Source organism: Solanum lycopersicum, chromosome 1 (genome assembly GCF_036512215.1).
Source record: "Solanum lycopersicum chromosome 1, SLM_r2.1".
NCBI classification, from domain to species: domain Eukaryota; kingdom Viridiplantae; phylum Streptophyta; class Magnoliopsida; order Solanales; family Solanaceae; genus Solanum; species Solanum lycopersicum.
This window is the reverse complement of record NC_090800.1, coordinates 43918739-43934062: the sequence shown is the minus strand read 5'-3', so window position 1 is coordinate 43934062 and position 15324 is coordinate 43918739. Positions and strand designations below refer to the sequence as shown.

Genomic DNA, 15324 nt, shown 5'->3' with positions numbered 1-15324 from the left:
GGCGTCGGGGATGGGCGTGACGGGCGTCGTCGTGCGTCGGTGCGTGGAGGGTTTTAAAGCGGGGGGCGGGCTAGGGCGTTGGGAGGAAGGTTGTGTTTAATAGATTTTAGAGTGCAATGAATGACGGATGCGATCATACCAGCACTAACGCACCGGATCCCATCAGAACTCCGAAGTTAAGCGTGCTTGGGCGAGAGTAGTACTAGGATGGGTGACCCCCTGGGAAGTCCTCGTGTTGCATCCCTCCTTTTTGTTGAAATTTGATCTCGTAATTGAAAAAAAAAAATATACTCATTTATTTTTTTTTTTGCGGAAAATACGTTCGGATTGAGGCGTCATTAGGATATGGGATGGTGGCGTCGGGGATGGGCGTGACGGGCGTCGTCGTGCGTCGGTGCGTGGAGGGTTTTAAAGCGGGGGGCGGGCTAGGGCGTTGGGAGGAAGGTTGTGTTTAATAGATTTTAGAGTGCAATGAATGACGGATGCGATCATACCAGCACTAACGCACCGGATCCCATCAGAACTCCGAAGTTAAGCGTGCTTGGGCGAGAGTAGTACTAGGATGGGTGACCCCCTGGGAAGTCCTCGTGTTGCATCCCTCCTTTTTGTTGAAATTTGATCTCGTAATTGAAAAAAAAAAATATACTCATTTATTTTTTTTTTTGCGGAAAATACGTTCGGATTGAGGCGTCATTAGGATATGGGATGGTGGCGTCGGGGATGGGCGTGACGGGCGTCGTCGTGCGTCGGTGCGTGGAGGGTTTTAAAGCGGGGGGCGGGCTAGGGCGTTGGGAGGAAGGTTGTGTTTAATAGATTTTAGAGTGCAATGAATGACGGATGCGATCATACCAGCACTAACGCACCGGATCCCATCAGAACTCCGAAGTTAAGCGTGCTTGGGCGAGAGTAGTACTAGGATGGGTGACCCCCTGGGAAGTCCTCGTGTTGCATCCCTCCTTTTTGTTGAAATTTGATCTCGTAATTGAAAAAAAAAAATATACTCATTTATTTTTTTTTTTGCGGAAAATACGTTCGGATTGAGGCGTCATTAGGATATGGGATGGTGGCGTCGGGGATGGGCGTGACGGGCGTCGTCGTGCGTCGGTGCGTGGAGGGTTTTAAAGCGGGGGGCGGGCTAGGGCGTTGGGAGGAAGGTTGTGTTTAATAGATTTTAGAGTGCAATGAATGACGGATGCGATCATACCAGCACTAACGCACCGGATCCCATCAGAACTCCGAAGTTAAGCGTGCTTGGGCGAGAGTAGTACTAGGATGGGTGACCCCCTGGGAAGTCCTCGTGTTGCATCCCTCCTTTTTGTTGAAATTTGATCTCGTAATTGAAAAAAAAAAATATACTCATTTATTTTTTTTTTTGCGGAAAATACGTTCGGATTGAGGCGTCATTAGGATATGGGATGGTGGCGTCGGGGATGGGCGTGACGGGCGTCGTCGTGCGTCGGTGCGTGGAGGGTTTTAAAGCGGGGGGCGGGCTAGGGCGTTGGGAGGAAGGTTGTGTTTAATAGATTTTAGAGTGCAATGAATGACGGATGCGATCATACCAGCACTAACGCACCGGATCCCATCAGAACTCCGAAGTTAAGCGTGCTTGGGCGAGAGTAGTACTAGGATGGGTGACCCCCTGGGAAGTCCTCGTGTTGCATCCCTCCTTTTTGTTGAAATTTGATCTCGTAATTGAAAAAAAAAAATATACTCATTTATTTTTTTTTTTGCGGAAAATACGTTCGGATTGAGGCGTCATTAGGATATGGGATGGTGGCGTCGGGGATGGGCGTGACGGGCGTCGTCGTGCGTCGGTGCGTGGAGGGTTTTAAAGCGGGGGGCGGGCTAGGGCGTTGGGAGGAAGGTTGTGTTTAATAGATTTTAGAGTGCAATGAATGACGGATGCGATCATACCAGCACTAACGCACCGGATCCCATCAGAACTCCGAAGTTAAGCGTGCTTGGGCGAGAGTAGTACTAGGATGGGTGACCCCCTGGGAAGTCCTCGTGTTGCATCCCTCCTTTTTGTTGAAATTTGATCTCGTAATTGAAAAAAAAAAATATACTCATTTATTTTTTTTTTTGCGGAAAATACGTTCGGATTGAGGCGTCATTAGGATATGGGATGGTGGCGTCGGGGATGGGCGTGACGGGCGTCGTCGTGCGTCGGTGCGTGGAGGGTTTTAAAGCGGGGGGCGGGCTAGGGCGTTGGGAGGAAGGTTGTGTTTAATAGATTTTAGAGTGCAATGAATGACGGATGCGATCATACCAGCACTAACGCACCGGATCCCATCAGAACTCCGAAGTTAAGCGTGCTTGGGCGAGAGTAGTACTAGGATGGGTGACCCCCTGGGAAGTCCTCGTGTTGCATCCCTCCTTTTTGTTGAAATTTGATCTCGTAATTGAAAAAAAAAAATATACTCATTTATTTTTTTTTTTGCGGAAAATACGTTCGGATTGAGGCGTCATTAGGATATGGGATGGTGGCGTCGGGGATGGGCGTGACGGGCGTCGTCGTGCGTCGGTGCGTGGAGGGTTTTAAAGCGGGGGGCGGGCTAGGGCGTTGGGAGGAAGGTTGTGTTTAATAGATTTTAGAGTGCAATGAATGACGGATGCGATCATACCAGCACTAACGCACCGGATCCCATCAGAACTCCGAAGTTAAGCGTGCTTGGGCGAGAGTAGTACTAGGATGGGTGACCCCCTGGGAAGTCCTCGTGTTGCATCCCTCCTTTTTGTTGAAATTTGATCTCGTAATTGAAAAAAAAAAATATACTCATTTATTTTTTTTTTTGCGGAAAATACGTTCGGATTGAGGCGTCATTAGGATATGGGATGGTGGCGTCGGGGATGGGCGTGACGGGCGTCGTCGTGCGTCGGTGCGTGGAGGGTTTTAAAGCGGGGGGCGGGCTAGGGCGTTGGGAGGAAGGTTGTGTTTAATAGATTTTAGAGTGCAATGAATGACGGATGCGATCATACCAGCACTAACGCACCGGATCCCATCAGAACTCCGAAGTTAAGCGTGCTTGGGCGAGAGTAGTACTAGGATGGGTGACCCCCTGGGAAGTCCTCGTGTTGCATCCCTCCTTTTTGTTGAAATTTGATCTCGTAATTGAAAAAAAAAAATATACTCATTTATTTTTTTTTTTGCGGAAAATACGTTCGGATTGAGGCGTCATTAGGATATGGGATGGTGGCGTCGGGGATGGGCGTGACGGGCGTCGTCGTGCGTCGGTGCGTGGAGGGTTTTAAAGCGGGGGGCGGGCTAGGGCGTTGGGAGGAAGGTTGTGTTTAATAGATTTTAGAGTGCAATGAATGACGGATGCGATCATACCAGCACTAACGCACCGGATCCCATCAGAACTCCGAAGTTAAGCGTGCTTGGGCGAGAGTAGTACTAGGATGGGTGACCCCCTGGGAAGTCCTCGTGTTGCATCCCTCCTTTTTGTTGAAATTTGATCTCGTAATTGAAAAAAAAAAATATACTCATTTATTTTTTTTTTTGCGGAAAATACGTTCGGATTGAGGCGTCATTAGGATATGGGATGGTGGCGTCGGGGATGGGCGTGACGGGCGTCGTCGTGCGTCGGTGCGTGGAGGGTTTTAAAGCGGGGGGCGGGCTAGGGCGTTGGGAGGAAGGTTGTGTTTAATAGATTTTAGAGTGCAATGAATGACGGATGCGATCATACCAGCACTAACGCACCGGATCCCATCAGAACTCCGAAGTTAAGCGTGCTTGGGCGAGAGTAGTACTAGGATGGGTGACCCCCTGGGAAGTCCTCGTGTTGCATCCCTCCTTTTTGTTGAAATTTGATCTCGTAATTGAAAAAAAAAAATATACTCATTTATTTTTTTTTTTGCGGAAAATACGTTCGGATTGAGGCGTCATTAGGATATGGGATGGTGGCGTCGGGGATGGGCGTGACGGGCGTCGTCGTGCGTCGGTGCGTGGAGGGTTTTAAAGCGGGGGGCGGGCTAGGGCGTTGGGAGGAAGGTTGTGTTTAATAGATTTTAGAGTGCAATGAATGACGGATGCGATCATACCAGCACTAACGCACCGGATCCCATCAGAACTCCGAAGTTAAGCGTGCTTGGGCGAGAGTAGTACTAGGATGGGTGACCCCCTGGGAAGTCCTCGTGTTGCATCCCTCCTTTTTGTTGAAATTTGATCTCGTAATTGAAAAAAAAAAATATACTCATTTATTTTTTTTTTTGCGGAAAATACGTTCGGATTGAGGCGTCATTAGGATATGGGATGGTGGCGTCGGGGATGGGCGTGACGGGCGTCGTCGTGCGTCGGTGCGTGGAGGGTTTTAAAGCGGGGGGCGGGCTAGGGCGTTGGGAGGAAGGTTGTGTTTAATAGATTTTAGAGTGCAATGAATGACGGATGCGATCATACCAGCACTAACGCACCGGATCCCATCAGAACTCCGAAGTTAAGCGTGCTTGGGCGAGAGTAGTACTAGGATGGGTGACCCCCTGGGAAGTCCTCGTGTTGCATCCCTCCTTTTTGTTGAAATTTGATCTCGTAATTGAAAAAAAAAAATATACTCATTTATTTTTTTTTTTGCGGAAAATACGTTCGGATTGAGGCGTCATTAGGATATGGGATGGTGGCGTCGGGGATGGGCGTGACGGGCGTCGTCGTGCGTCGGTGCGTGGAGGGTTTTAAAGCGGGGGGCGGGCTAGGGCGTTGGGAGGAAGGTTGTGTTTAATAGATTTTAGAGTGCAATGAATGACGGATGCGATCATACCAGCACTAACGCACCGGATCCCATCAGAACTCCGAAGTTAAGCGTGCTTGGGCGAGAGTAGTACTAGGATGGGTGACCCCCTGGGAAGTCCTCGTGTTGCATCCCTCCTTTTTGTTGAAATTTGATCTCGTAATTGAAAAAAAAAAATATACTCATTTATTTTTTTTTTTGCGGAAAATACGTTCGGATTGAGGCGTCATTAGGATATGGGATGGTGGCGTCGGGGATGGGCGTGACGGGCGTCGTCGTGCGTCGGTGCGTGGAGGGTTTTAAAGCGGGGGGCGGGCTAGGGCGTTGGGAGGAAGGTTGTGTTTAATAGATTTTAGAGTGCAATGAATGACGGATGCGATCATACCAGCACTAACGCACCGGATCCCATCAGAACTCCGAAGTTAAGCGTGCTTGGGCGAGAGTAGTACTAGGATGGGTGACCCCCTGGGAAGTCCTCGTGTTGCATCCCTCCTTTTTGTTGAAATTTGATCTCGTAATTGAAAAAAAAAAATATACTCATTTATTTTTTTTTTGCGGAAAATACGTTCGGATTGAGGCGTCATTAGGATATGGGATGGTGGCGTCGGGGATGGGCGTGACGGGCGTCGTCGTGCGTCGGTGCGTGGAGGGTTTTAAAGCGGGGGGCGGGCTAGGGCGTTGGGAGGAAGGTTGTGTTTAATAGATTTTAGAGTGCAATGAATGACGGATGCGATCATACCAGCACTAACGCACCGGATCCCATCAGAACTCCGAAGTTAAGCGTGCTTGGGCGAGAGTAGTACTAGGATGGGTGACCCCCTGGGAAGTCCTCGTGTTGCATCCCTCCTTTTTGTTGAAATTTGATCTCGTAATTGAAAAAAAAAATATACTCATTTATTTTTTTTTTTGCGGAAAATACGTTCGGATTGAGGCGTCATTAGGATATGGGATGGTGGCGTCGGGGATGGGCGTGACGGGCGTCGTCGTGCGTCGGTGCGTGGAGGGTTTTAAAGCGGGGGGCGGGCTAGGGCGTTGGGAGGAAGGTTGTGTTTAATAGATTTTAGAGTTCAATGAATGACGGATGCGATCATACCAGCACTAACGCACCGGATCCCATCAGAACTCCGAAGTTAAGCGTGCTTGGGCGAGAGTAGTACTAGGATGGGTGACCCCCTGGGAAGTCCTCGTGTTGCATCCCTCCTTTTTGTTGAAATTTGATCTCGTAATTGAAAAAAAAAAATATACTCATTTATTTTTTTTTTTGCGGAAAATACGTTCGGATTGAGGCGTCATTAGGATATGGGATGGTGGCGTCGGGGATGGGCGTGACGGGCGTCGTCGTGCGTCGGTGCGTGGAGGGTTTTAAAGCGGGGGGCGGGCTAGGGCGTTGGGAGGAAGGTTGTGTTTAATAGATTTTAGAGTGCAATGAATGACGGATGCGATCATACCAGCACTAACGCACCGGATCCCATCAGAACTCCGAAGTTAAGCGTGCTTGGGCGAGAGTAGTACTAGGATGGGTGACCCCCTGGGAAGTCCTCGTGTTGCATCCCTCCTTTTTGTTGAAATTTGATCTCGTAATTGAAAAAAAAAATATACTCATTTATTTTTTTTTTTGCGGAAAATACGTTCGGATTGAGGCGTCATTAGGATATGGGATGGTGGCGTCGGGGATGGGCGTGACGGGCGTCGTCGTGCGTCGGTGCGTGGAGGGTTTTAAAGCGGGGGGCGGGCTAGGGCGTTGGGAGGAAGGTTGTGTTTAATAGATCTTAGAGTGCAATGAATGACGGATGCGATCATACCAGCACTAACGCACCGGATCCCATCAGAACTCCGAAGTTAAGCGTGCTTGGGCGAGAGTAGTACTAGGATGGGTGACCCCCTGGGAAGTCCTCGTGTTGCATCCCTCCTTTTTGTTGAAATTTGATCTCGTAATTGAAAAAAAAAAATATACTCATTTATTTTTTTTTTGCGGAAAATACGTTCGGATTGAGGCGTCATTAGGATATGGGATGGTGGCGTCGGGGATGGGCGTGACGGGCGTCGTCGTGCGTCGGTGCGTGGAGGGTTTTAAAGCGGGGGGCGGGCTAGGGCGTTGGGAGGAAGGTTGTGTTTAATAGATTTTAGAGTGCAATGAATGACGGATGCGATCATACCAGCACTAACGCACCGGATCCCATCAGAACTCCGAAGTTAAGCGTGCTTGGGCGAGAGTAGTACTAGGATGGGTGACCCCCTGGGAAGTCCTCGTGTTGCATCCCTCCTTTTTGTTGAAATTTGATCTCGTAATTGAAAAAAAAAAATATACTCATTTATTTTTTTTTTTGCGGAAAATACGTTCGGATTGAGGCGTCATTAGGATATGGGATGGTGGCGTCGGGGATGGGCGTGACGGGCGTCGTCGTGCGTCGGTGCGTGGAGGGTTTTAAAGCGGGGGGCGGGCTAGGGCGTTGGGAGGAAGGTTGTGTTTAATAGATTTTAGAGTGCAATGAATGACGGATGCGATCATACCAGCACTAACGCACCGGATCCCATCAGAACTCCGAAGTTAAGCGTGCTTGGGCGAGAGTAGTACTAGGATGGGTGACCCCCTGGGAAGTCCTCGTGTTGCATCCCTCCTTTTTGTTGAAATTTGATCTCGTAATTGAAAAAAAAAAATATACTCATTTATTTTTTTTTTTGCGGAAAATACGTTCGGATTGAGGCGTCATTAGGATATGGATGGTGGCGTCGGGGATGGGCGTGACGGGCGTCGTCGTGCGTCGGTGCGTGGAGGGTTTTAAAGCGGGGGGCGGGCTAGGGCGTTGGGAGGAAGGTTGTGTTTAATAGATTTTAGAGTGCAATGAATGACGGATGCGATCATACCAGCACTAACGCACCGGATCCCATCAGAACTCCGAAGTTAAGCGTGCTTGGGCGAGAGTAGTACTAGGATGGGTGACCCCCTGGGAAGTCCTCGTGTTGCATCCCTCCTTTTTGTTGAAATTTGATCTCGTAATTGAAAAAAAAAAATATACTCATTTATTTTTTTTTTTGCGGAAAATACGTTCGGATTGAGGCGTCATTAGGATATGGGATGGTGGCGTCGGGGATGGGCGTGACGGGCGTCGTCGTGCGTCGGTGCGTGGAGGGTTTTAAAGCGGGGGGCGGGCTAGGGCGTTGGAGGAAGGTTGTGTTTAATAGATTTTAGAGTGCAATGAATGACGGATGCGATCATACCAGCACTAACGCACCGGATCCCATCAGAACTCCGAAGTTAAGCGTGCTTGGGCGAGAGTAGTACTAGGATGGGTGACCCCCTGGGAAGTCCTCGTGTTGCATCCCTCCTTTTTGTTGAAATTTGATCTCGTAATTGAAAAAAAAAAATATACTCATTTATTTTTTTTTTTGCGGAAAATACGTTCGGATTGAGGCGTCATTAGGATATGGGATGGTGGCGTCGGGGATGGGCGTGACGGGCGTCGTCGTGCGTCGGTGCGTGGAGGGTTTTAAAGCGGGGGGCGGGCTAGGGCGTTGGAGGAAGGTTGTGTTTAATAGATTTTAGAGTGCAATGAATGACGGATGCGATCATACCAGCACTAACGCACCGGATCCCATCAGAACTCCGAAGTTAAGCGTGCTTGGGCGAGAGTAGTACTAGGATGGGTGACCCCCTGGGAAGTCCTCGTGTTGCATCCCTCCTTTTTGTTGAAATTTGATCTCGTAATTGAAAAAAAAAATATACTCATTTATTTTTTTTTTTGCGGAAAATACGTTCGGATTGAGGCGTCATTAGGATATGGGATGGTGGCGTCGGGGATGGGCGTGACGGGCGTCGTCGTGCGTCGGTGCGTGGAGGGTTTTAAAGCGGGGGGCGGGCTAGGGCGTTGGGAGGAAGGTTGTGTTTAATAGATTTTAGAGTGCAATGAATGACGGATGCGATCATACCAGCACTAACGCACCGGATCCCATCAGAACTCCGAAGTTAAGCGTGCTTGGGCGAGAGTAGTACTAGGATGGGTGACCCCCTGGGAAGTCCTCGTGTTGCATCCCTCCTTTTTGTTGAAATTTGATCTCGTAATTGAAAAAAAAAATATACTCATTTATTTTTTTTTTTGCGGAAAATACGTTCGGATTGAGGCGTCATTAGGATATGGGATGGTGGCGTCGGGGATGGGCGTGACGGGCGTCGTCGTGCGTCGGTGCGTGGAGGGTTTTAAAGCGGGGGGCGGGCTAGGGCGTTGGGAGGAAGGTTGTGTTTAATAGATTTTAGAGTGCAATGAATGACGGATGCGATCATACCAGCACTAACGCACCGGATCCCATCAGAACTCCGAAGTTAAGCGTGCTTGGGCGAGAGTAGTACTAGGATGGGTGACCCCCTGGGAAGTCCTCGTGTTGCATCCCTCCTTTTTGTTGAAATTTGATCTCGTAATTGAAAAAAAAAATATACTCATTTATTTTTTTTTTTGCGGAAAATACGTTCGGATTGAGGCGTCATTAGGATATGGGATGGTGGCGTCGGGGATGGGCGTGACGGGCGTCGTCGTGCGTCGGTGCGTGGAGGGTTTTAAAGCGGGGGGCGGGCTAGGGCGTTGGGAGGAAGGTTGTGTTTAATAGATTTTAGAGTGCAATGAATGACGGATGCGATCATACCAGCACTAACGCACCGGATCCCATCAGAACTCCGAAGTTAAGCGTGCTTGGGCGAGAGTAGTACTAGGATGGGTGACCCCCTGGGAAGTCCTCGTGTTGCATCCCTCCTTTTTGTTGAAATTTGATCTCGTAATTGAAAAAAAAAAATATACTCATTTATTTTTTTTTTTGCGGAAAATACGTTCGGATTGAGGCGTCATTAGGATATGGGATGGTGGCGTCGGGGATGGGCGTGACGGGCGTCGTCGTGCGTCGGTGCGTGGAGGGTTTTAAAGCGGGGGGCGGGCTAGGGCGTTGGGAGGAAGGTTGTGTTTAATAGATTTTAGAGTGCAATGAATGACGGATGCGATCATACCAGCACTAACGCACCGGATCCCATCAGAACTCCGAAGTTAAGCGTGCTTGGGCGAGAGTAGTACTAGGATGGGTGACCCCCTGGGAAGTCCTCGTGTTGCATCCCTCCTTTTTGTTGAAATTTGATCTCGTAATTGAAAAAAAAAAATATACTCATTTATTTTTTTTTTTGCGGAAAATACGTTCGGATTGAGGCGTCATTAGGATATGGGATGGTGGCGTCGGGGATGGGCGTGACGGGCGTCGTCGTGCGTCGGTGCGTGGAGGGTTTTAAAGCGGGGGGCGGGCTAGGGCGTTGGGAGGAAGGTTGTGTTTAATAGATTTTAGAGTGCAATGAATGACGGATGCGATCATACCAGCACTAACGCACCGGATCCCATCAGAACTCCGAAGTTAAGCGTGCTTGGGCGAGAGTAGTACTAGGATGGGTGACCCCCTGGGAAGTCCTCGTGTTGCATCCCTCCTTTTTGTTGAAATTTGATCTCGTAATTGAAAAAAAAAAATATACTCATTTATTTTTTTTTTTGCGGAAAATACGTTCGGATTGAGGCGTCATTAGGATATGGGATGGTGGCGTCGGGGATGGGCGTGACGGGCGTCGTCGTGCGTCGGTGCGTGGAGGGTTTTAAAGCGGGGGGCGGGCTAGGGCGTTGGGAGGAAGGTTGTGTTTAATAGATTTTAGAGTGCAATGAATGACGGATGCGATCATACCAGCACTAACGCACTGGATCCCATCAGAACTCCGAAGTTAAGCGTGCTTGGGCGAGAGTAGTACTAGGATGGGTGACCCCCTGGGAAGTCCTCGTGTTGCATCCCTCCTTTTTGTTGAAATTTGATCTCGTAATTGAAAAAAAAAAATATACTCATTTATTTTTTTTTTTGCGGAAAATACGTTCGGATTGAGGCGTCATTAGGATATGGGATGGTGGCGTCGGGGATGGGCGTGACGGGCGTCGTCGTGCGTCGGTGCGTGGAGGGTTTTAAAGCGGGGGGCGGGCTAGGGCGTTGGGAGGAAGGTTGTGTTTAATAGATTTTAGAGTGCAATGAATGACGGATGCGATCATACCAGCACTAACGCACCGGATCCCATCAGAACTCCGAAGTTAAGCGTGCTTGGGCGAGAGTAGTACTAGGATGGGTGACCCCCTGGGAAGTCCTCGTGTTGCATCCCTCCTTTTTGTTGAAATTTGATCTCGTAATTGAAAAAAAAAATATACTCATTTATTTTTTTTTTTGCGGAAAATACGTTCGGATTGAGGCGTCATTAGGATATGGGATGGTGGCGTCGGGGATGGGCGTGACGGGCGTCGTCGTGCGTCGGTGCGTGGAGGGTTTTAAAGCGGGGGGCGGGCTAGGGCGTTGGGAGGAAGGTTGTGTTTAATAGATTTTAGAGTGCAATGAATGACGGATGCGATCATACCAGCACTAACGCACCGGATCCCATCAGAACTCCGAAGTTAAGCGTGCTTGGGCGAGAGTAGTACTAGGATGGGTGACCCCCTGGGAAGTCCTCGTGTTGCATCCCTCCTTTTTGTTGAAATTTGATCTCGTAATTGAAAAAAAAAAATATACTCATTTATTTTTTTTTTGCGGAAAATACGTTCGGATTGAGGCGTCATTAGGATATGGGATGGTGGCGTCGGGGATGGGCGTGACGGGCGTCGTCGTGCGTCGGTGCGTGGAGGGTTTTAAAGCGGGGGGCGGGCTAGGGCGTTGGGAGGAAGGTTGTGTTTAATAGATTTTAGAGTGCAATGAATGACGGATGCGATCATACCAGCACTAACGCACCGGATCCCATCAGAACTCCGAAGTTAAGCGTGCTTGGGCGAGAGTAGTACTAGGATGGGTGACCCCCTGGGAAGTCCTCGTGTTGCATCCCTCCTTTTTGTTGAAATTTGATCTCGTAATTGAAAAAAAAAATATACTCATTTATTTTTTTTTTTGCGGAAAATACGTTCGGATTGAGGCGTCATTAGGATATGGGATGGTGGCGTCGGGGATGGGCGTGACGGGCGTCGTCGTGCGTCGGTGCGTGGAGGGTTTTAAAGCGGGGGGCGGGCTAGGGCGTTGGGAGGAAGGTTGTGTTTAATAGATTTTAGAGTGCAATGAATGACGGATGCGATCATACCAGCACTAACGCACCGGATCCCATCAGAACTCCGAAGTTAAGCGTGCTTGGGCGAGAGTAGTACTAGGATGGGTGACCCCCTGGGAAGTCCTCGTGTTGCATCCCTCCTTTTTGTTGAAATTTGATCTCGTAATTGAAAAAAAAAAATATACTCATTTATTTTTTTTTTGCGGAAAATACGTTCGGATTGAGGCGTCATTAGGATATGGGATGGTGGCGTCGGGGATGGGCGTGACGGGCGTCGTCGTGCGTCGGTGCGTGGAGGGTTTTAAAGCGGGGGGCGGGCTAGGGCGTTGGGAGGAAGGTTGTGTTTAATAGATTTTAGAGTGCAATGAATGACGGATGCGATCATACCAGCACTAACGCACCGGATCCCATCAGAACTCCGAAGTTAAGCGTGCTTGGGCGAGAGTAGTACTAGGATGGGTGACCCCCTGGGAAGTCCTCGTGTTGCATCCCTCCTTTTTGTTGAAATTTGATCTCGTAATTGAAAAAAAAAATATACTCATTTATTTTTTTTTTTGCGGAAAATACGTTCGGATTGAGGCGTCATTAGGATATGGGATGGTGGCGTCGGGGATGGGCGTGACGGGCGTCGTCGTGCGTCGGTGCGTGGAGGGTTTTAAAGCGGGGGGCGGGCTAGGGCGTTGGGAGGAAGGTTGTGTTTAATAGATTTTAGAGTGCAATGAATGACGGATGCGATCATACCAGCACTAACGCACCGGATCCCATCAGAACTCCGAAGTTAAGCGTGCTTGGGCGAGAGTAGTACTAGGATGGGTGACCCCCTGGGAAGTCCTCGTGTTGCATCCCTCCTTTTTGTTGAAATTTGATCTCGTAATTGAAAAAAAAAATATACTCATTTATTTTTTTTTTTGCGGAAAATACGTTCGGATTGAGGCGTCATTAGGATATGGGATGGTGGCGTCGGGGATGGGCGTGACGGGCGTCGTCGTGCGTCGGTGCGTGGAGGGTTTTAAAGCGGGGGGCGGGCTAGGGCGTTGGGAGGAAGGTTGTGTTTAATAGATTTTAGAGTGCAATGAATGACGGATGCGATCATACCAGCACTAACGCACCGGATCCCATCAGAACTCCGAAGTTAAGCGTGCTTGGGCGAGAGTAGTACTAGGATGGGTGACCCCCTGGGAAGTCCTCGTGTTGCATCCCTCCTTTTTGTTGAAATTTGATCTCGTAATTGAAAAAAAAAAATATACTCATTTATTTTTTTTTTGCGGAAAATACGTTCGGATTGAGGCGTCATTAGGATATGGGATGGTGGCGTCGGGGATGGGCGTGACGGGCGTCGTCGTGCGTCGGTGCGTGGAGGGTTTTAAAGCGGGGGGCGGGCTAGGGCGTTGGGAGGAAGGTTGTGTTTAATAGATTTTAGAGTGCAATGAATGACGGATGCGATCATACCAGCACTAACGCACCGGATCCCATCAGAACTCCGAAGTTAAGCGTGCTTGGGCGAGAGTAGTACGTGTTGCATCCCTCCTTTGTTGAAATATGATCTCGTAATTGAAAAAAAAAAATATACTCATTTATTTTTTTTTTTGCGAAAATACGTTCGATTGAGGCGTCATTAGGATATGGGATGGTGAGTCGGGGATGGGCGTGTCGGGCGTCGTCGTGCGTCGGTGGCGGTGGAGGGTTTTAAAGCGGGGGCCGGGCAAGGCTTGGAGAAGGTTGTGTTTTATAGATTTTATAGTGCCTATGAATGACGGATGCGAACATACCAGCACTAAACGCAGTCGGATTCCCATCAGAACTCCGAAGTTAATCGTGCTTGGCGAGAGTAGTACTAGGATGGGTGGGACCCTTGGGCGAGAGTAGTACTAGGATGGGTGACCCCCTGGGAAGTCCTCGTGTTGCATCCCTCCTTTTTGTTGAAATTTGATCTCGTAATTGAAAAAAAAAAATATACTCATTTATTTTTTTTTTTGCGGAAAATACGTTCGGATTGAGGCGTCATTAGGATATGGGATGGTGGCGTCGGGGATGGGCGTGACGGGCGTCGTCGTGCGTCGGTGCGTGGAGGGTTTTAAAGCGGGGGGCGGGCTAGGGCGTTGGGAGGAAGGTTGTGTTTAATAGATTTTAGAGTGCAATGAATGACGGATGCGATCATACCAGCACTAACGCACCGGATCCCATCAGAACTCCGAAGTTAAGCGTGCTTGGGCGAGAGTAGTACTAGGATGGGTGACCCCCTGGGAAGTCCTCGTGTTGCATCCCTCCTTTTTGTTGAAATTTGATCTCGTAATTGAAAAAAAAAAATATACTCATTTATTTTTTTTTTTGCGGAAAATACGTTCGGATGAGGCGTCATTAGGATATGGGATGGTGGCGTCGGGGATGGGCGTGACGGGCGTCGTCGTGCGTCGGTGCGTGGAGGGTTTTAAAGCGGGGGGCGGGCTAGGGCGTTGGGAGGAAGGTTGTGTTTAATAGATTTTAGAGTGCAATGAATGACGGATGCGATCATACCAGCACTAACGCACCGGATCCCATCAGAACTCCGAAGTTAAGCGTGCTTGGGCGAGAGTAGTACTAGGATGGGTGACCCCCTGGGAAGTCCTCGTGTTGCATCCCTCCTTTTTGTTGAAATTTGATCTCGTAATTGAAAAAAAAAAATATACTCATTTATTTTTTTTTTTGCGGAAAATACGTTCGGATTGAGGCGTCATTAGGATATGGGATGGTGGCGTCGGGGATGGGCGTGACGGGCGTCGTCGTGCGTCGGTGCGTGGAGGGTTTTAAAGCGGGGGGCGGGCTAGGGCGTTGGGAGGAAGGTTGTGTTTAATAGATTTTAGAGTGCAATGAATGACGGATGCGATCATACCAGCACTAACGCACCGGATCCCATCAGAACTCCGAAGTTAAGCGTGCTTGGGCGAGAGTAGTACTAGGATGGGTGACCCCCTGGGAAGTCCTCGTGTTGCATCCCTCCTTTTTGTTGAAATTTGATCTCGTAATTGAAAAAAAAAAATATACTCATTTATTTTTTTTTTTGCGGAAAATACGTTCGGATTGAGGCGTCATTAGGATATGGGATGGTGGCGTCGGGGATGGGCGTGACGGGCGTCGTCGTGCGTCGGTGCGTGGAGGGTTTTAAAGCGGGGGGCGGGCTAGGGCGTTGGGAGGAAGGTTGTGTTTAATAGATTTTAGAGTGCAATGAATGACGGATGCGATCATACCAGCACTAACGCACCGGATCCCATCAGAACTCCGAAGTTAAGCGTGCTTGGGCGAGAGTAGTACTAGGATGGGTGACCCCCTGGGAAGTCCTCGTGTTGCATCCCTCCTTTTTGTTGAAATTTGATCTCGTAATTGAAAAAAAAAAATATACTCATTTATTTTTTTTTTTGCGGAAAATACGTTCGGATTGAGGCGTCATTAGGATATGGGATGGTGGCGTCGGGGATGGGCGTGACGGGCGTCGTCGTGCGTCGGTGCGTGGAGGGTTTTAAAGCGGGGGGCGGGCTAGGG

General features: G+C 49.1%; 41 non-coding genes and 2 pseudogenes across 41 annotated transcripts; all 43 read left to right on the top strand.

The window, feature by feature from the left end:
* The first annotated feature begins 125 nt into the window (after positions 1 to 125).
* LOC138341577 (5S ribosomal RNA) lies at positions 126 to 244 on the top strand. Its single transcript, XR_011214370.1, has one exon. It is a non-coding gene; the product is annotated as a 5S ribosomal RNA (ribosomal RNA).
* Positions 245 to 480: 236 nt separating this feature from the next.
* LOC138341576 (5S ribosomal RNA) lies at positions 481 to 599 on the top strand. The gene has a single exon (XR_011214369.1). It is a non-coding gene; the product is annotated as a 5S ribosomal RNA (ribosomal RNA).
* Positions 600 to 835: 236 nt separating this feature from the next.
* On the top strand, positions 836 to 954 carry LOC138341575 (5S ribosomal RNA). The gene has a single exon (XR_011214368.1). It is a non-coding gene; the product is annotated as a 5S ribosomal RNA (ribosomal RNA).
* A 236-nt stretch (positions 955 to 1190) lies between these two features.
* On the top strand, positions 1191 to 1309 carry LOC138341574 (5S ribosomal RNA). Its single transcript, XR_011214367.1, has one exon. It is a non-coding gene; the product is annotated as a 5S ribosomal RNA (ribosomal RNA).
* A 236-nt stretch (positions 1310 to 1545) lies between these two features.
* LOC138341573 (5S ribosomal RNA) lies at positions 1546 to 1664 on the top strand. Its single transcript, XR_011214366.1, has one exon. It is a non-coding gene; the product is annotated as a 5S ribosomal RNA (ribosomal RNA).
* A 236-nt stretch (positions 1665 to 1900) lies between these two features.
* Positions 1901 to 2019, top strand: LOC138341572 (5S ribosomal RNA). Its single transcript, XR_011214365.1, has one exon. It is a non-coding gene; the product is annotated as a 5S ribosomal RNA (ribosomal RNA).
* A 236-nt stretch (positions 2020 to 2255) lies between these two features.
* On the top strand, positions 2256 to 2374 carry LOC138341570 (5S ribosomal RNA). Its single transcript, XR_011214363.1, has one exon. It is a non-coding gene; the product is annotated as a 5S ribosomal RNA (ribosomal RNA).
* Positions 2375 to 2610: 236 nt separating this feature from the next.
* On the top strand, positions 2611 to 2729 carry LOC138341569 (5S ribosomal RNA). The gene has a single exon (XR_011214362.1). It is a non-coding gene; the product is annotated as a 5S ribosomal RNA (ribosomal RNA).
* A 236-nt stretch (positions 2730 to 2965) lies between these two features.
* LOC138341568 (5S ribosomal RNA) lies at positions 2966 to 3084 on the top strand. The gene has a single exon (XR_011214361.1). It is a non-coding gene; the product is annotated as a 5S ribosomal RNA (ribosomal RNA).
* Positions 3085 to 3320: 236 nt separating this feature from the next.
* On the top strand, positions 3321 to 3439 carry LOC138341567 (5S ribosomal RNA). Its single transcript, XR_011214360.1, has one exon. It is a non-coding gene; the product is annotated as a 5S ribosomal RNA (ribosomal RNA).
* Positions 3440 to 3675: 236 nt separating this feature from the next.
* LOC138341566 (5S ribosomal RNA) lies at positions 3676 to 3794 on the top strand. Its single transcript, XR_011214359.1, has one exon. It is a non-coding gene; the product is annotated as a 5S ribosomal RNA (ribosomal RNA).
* A 236-nt stretch (positions 3795 to 4030) lies between these two features.
* On the top strand, positions 4031 to 4149 carry LOC138341564 (5S ribosomal RNA). The gene has a single exon (XR_011214357.1). It is a non-coding gene; the product is annotated as a 5S ribosomal RNA (ribosomal RNA).
* A 236-nt stretch (positions 4150 to 4385) lies between these two features.
* LOC138341563 (5S ribosomal RNA) lies at positions 4386 to 4504 on the top strand. The gene has a single exon (XR_011214356.1). It is a non-coding gene; the product is annotated as a 5S ribosomal RNA (ribosomal RNA).
* Positions 4505 to 4740: 236 nt separating this feature from the next.
* On the top strand, positions 4741 to 4859 carry LOC138341562 (5S ribosomal RNA). The gene has a single exon (XR_011214355.1). It is a non-coding gene; the product is annotated as a 5S ribosomal RNA (ribosomal RNA).
* A 236-nt stretch (positions 4860 to 5095) lies between these two features.
* On the top strand, positions 5096 to 5214 carry LOC138341561 (5S ribosomal RNA). Its single transcript, XR_011214354.1, has one exon. It is a non-coding gene; the product is annotated as a 5S ribosomal RNA (ribosomal RNA).
* A 235-nt stretch (positions 5215 to 5449) lies between these two features.
* Positions 5450 to 5568, top strand: LOC138341560 (5S ribosomal RNA). Its single transcript, XR_011214353.1, has one exon. It is a non-coding gene; the product is annotated as a 5S ribosomal RNA (ribosomal RNA).
* Positions 5569 to 5803: 235 nt separating this feature from the next.
* LOC138341558 (5S ribosomal RNA) lies at positions 5804 to 5922 on the top strand. The gene has a single exon (XR_011214351.1). It is a non-coding gene; the product is annotated as a 5S ribosomal RNA (ribosomal RNA).
* Positions 5923 to 6158: 236 nt separating this feature from the next.
* On the top strand, positions 6159 to 6277 carry LOC138341557 (5S ribosomal RNA). Its single transcript, XR_011214350.1, has one exon. It is a non-coding gene; the product is annotated as a 5S ribosomal RNA (ribosomal RNA).
* Positions 6278 to 6512: 235 nt separating this feature from the next.
* On the top strand, positions 6513 to 6631 carry LOC138341556 (5S ribosomal RNA). Its single transcript, XR_011214349.1, has one exon. It is a non-coding gene; the product is annotated as a 5S ribosomal RNA (ribosomal RNA).
* Positions 6632 to 6866: 235 nt separating this feature from the next.
* Positions 6867 to 6985, top strand: LOC138341555 (5S ribosomal RNA). The gene has a single exon (XR_011214348.1). It is a non-coding gene; the product is annotated as a 5S ribosomal RNA (ribosomal RNA).
* Positions 6986 to 7221: 236 nt separating this feature from the next.
* On the top strand, positions 7222 to 7340 carry LOC138341554 (5S ribosomal RNA). The gene has a single exon (XR_011214347.1). It is a non-coding gene; the product is annotated as a 5S ribosomal RNA (ribosomal RNA).
* Positions 7341 to 7575: 235 nt separating this feature from the next.
* Positions 7576 to 7694, top strand: LOC138341553 (5S ribosomal RNA). Its single transcript, XR_011214346.1, has one exon. It is a non-coding gene; the product is annotated as a 5S ribosomal RNA (ribosomal RNA).
* A 235-nt stretch (positions 7695 to 7929) lies between these two features.
* On the top strand, positions 7930 to 8048 carry LOC138341552 (5S ribosomal RNA). Its single transcript, XR_011214345.1, has one exon. It is a non-coding gene; the product is annotated as a 5S ribosomal RNA (ribosomal RNA).
* Positions 8049 to 8283: 235 nt separating this feature from the next.
* LOC138341551 (5S ribosomal RNA) lies at positions 8284 to 8402 on the top strand. Its single transcript, XR_011214344.1, has one exon. It is a non-coding gene; the product is annotated as a 5S ribosomal RNA (ribosomal RNA).
* A 235-nt stretch (positions 8403 to 8637) lies between these two features.
* Positions 8638 to 8756, top strand: LOC138341550 (5S ribosomal RNA). Its single transcript, XR_011214343.1, has one exon. It is a non-coding gene; the product is annotated as a 5S ribosomal RNA (ribosomal RNA).
* A 235-nt stretch (positions 8757 to 8991) lies between these two features.
* On the top strand, positions 8992 to 9110 carry LOC138341549 (5S ribosomal RNA). The gene has a single exon (XR_011214342.1). It is a non-coding gene; the product is annotated as a 5S ribosomal RNA (ribosomal RNA).
* Positions 9111 to 9345: 235 nt separating this feature from the next.
* LOC138341547 (5S ribosomal RNA) lies at positions 9346 to 9464 on the top strand. Its single transcript, XR_011214340.1, has one exon. It is a non-coding gene; the product is annotated as a 5S ribosomal RNA (ribosomal RNA).
* A 236-nt stretch (positions 9465 to 9700) lies between these two features.
* Positions 9701 to 9819, top strand: LOC138341546 (5S ribosomal RNA). Its single transcript, XR_011214339.1, has one exon. It is a non-coding gene; the product is annotated as a 5S ribosomal RNA (ribosomal RNA).
* Positions 9820 to 10055: 236 nt separating this feature from the next.
* On the top strand, positions 10056 to 10174 carry LOC138341545 (5S ribosomal RNA). Its single transcript, XR_011214338.1, has one exon. It is a non-coding gene; the product is annotated as a 5S ribosomal RNA (ribosomal RNA).
* A 236-nt stretch (positions 10175 to 10410) lies between these two features.
* LOC138340908 (5S ribosomal RNA) lies at positions 10411 to 10529 on the top strand. The gene has a single exon (XR_011213735.1). It is a non-coding gene; the product is annotated as a 5S ribosomal RNA (ribosomal RNA).
* A 236-nt stretch (positions 10530 to 10765) lies between these two features.
* On the top strand, positions 10766 to 10884 carry LOC138341544 (5S ribosomal RNA). Its single transcript, XR_011214337.1, has one exon. It is a non-coding gene; the product is annotated as a 5S ribosomal RNA (ribosomal RNA).
* A 235-nt stretch (positions 10885 to 11119) lies between these two features.
* LOC138341543 (5S ribosomal RNA) lies at positions 11120 to 11238 on the top strand. The gene has a single exon (XR_011214336.1). It is a non-coding gene; the product is annotated as a 5S ribosomal RNA (ribosomal RNA).
* A 235-nt stretch (positions 11239 to 11473) lies between these two features.
* On the top strand, positions 11474 to 11592 carry LOC138341542 (5S ribosomal RNA). The gene has a single exon (XR_011214335.1). It is a non-coding gene; the product is annotated as a 5S ribosomal RNA (ribosomal RNA).
* Positions 11593 to 11827: 235 nt separating this feature from the next.
* Positions 11828 to 11946, top strand: LOC138341541 (5S ribosomal RNA). Its single transcript, XR_011214334.1, has one exon. It is a non-coding gene; the product is annotated as a 5S ribosomal RNA (ribosomal RNA).
* A 235-nt stretch (positions 11947 to 12181) lies between these two features.
* Positions 12182 to 12300, top strand: LOC138341540 (5S ribosomal RNA). The gene has a single exon (XR_011214333.1). It is a non-coding gene; the product is annotated as a 5S ribosomal RNA (ribosomal RNA).
* A 235-nt stretch (positions 12301 to 12535) lies between these two features.
* On the top strand, positions 12536 to 12654 carry LOC138341539 (5S ribosomal RNA). Its single transcript, XR_011214332.1, has one exon. It is a non-coding gene; the product is annotated as a 5S ribosomal RNA (ribosomal RNA).
* Positions 12655 to 12889: 235 nt separating this feature from the next.
* On the top strand, positions 12890 to 13008 carry LOC138341538 (5S ribosomal RNA). The gene has a single exon (XR_011214331.1). It is a non-coding gene; the product is annotated as a 5S ribosomal RNA (ribosomal RNA).
* Positions 13009 to 13243: 235 nt separating this feature from the next.
* On the top strand, positions 13244 to 13333 carry LOC138341127 (5S ribosomal RNA; annotated as a pseudogene).
* A 230-nt stretch (positions 13334 to 13563) lies between these two features.
* Positions 13564 to 13718, top strand: LOC138341129 (5S ribosomal RNA; annotated as a pseudogene).
* Positions 13719 to 13954: 236 nt separating this feature from the next.
* LOC138341536 (5S ribosomal RNA) lies at positions 13955 to 14073 on the top strand. The gene has a single exon (XR_011214329.1). It is a non-coding gene; the product is annotated as a 5S ribosomal RNA (ribosomal RNA).
* Positions 14074 to 14308: 235 nt separating this feature from the next.
* Positions 14309 to 14427, top strand: LOC138341535 (5S ribosomal RNA). Its single transcript, XR_011214328.1, has one exon. It is a non-coding gene; the product is annotated as a 5S ribosomal RNA (ribosomal RNA).
* Positions 14428 to 14663: 236 nt separating this feature from the next.
* On the top strand, positions 14664 to 14782 carry LOC138341534 (5S ribosomal RNA). Its single transcript, XR_011214327.1, has one exon. It is a non-coding gene; the product is annotated as a 5S ribosomal RNA (ribosomal RNA).
* A 236-nt stretch (positions 14783 to 15018) lies between these two features.
* LOC138341533 (5S ribosomal RNA) lies at positions 15019 to 15137 on the top strand. The gene has a single exon (XR_011214326.1). It is a non-coding gene; the product is annotated as a 5S ribosomal RNA (ribosomal RNA).
* The last annotated feature ends 187 nt before the right edge of the window (positions 15138 to 15324 follow it).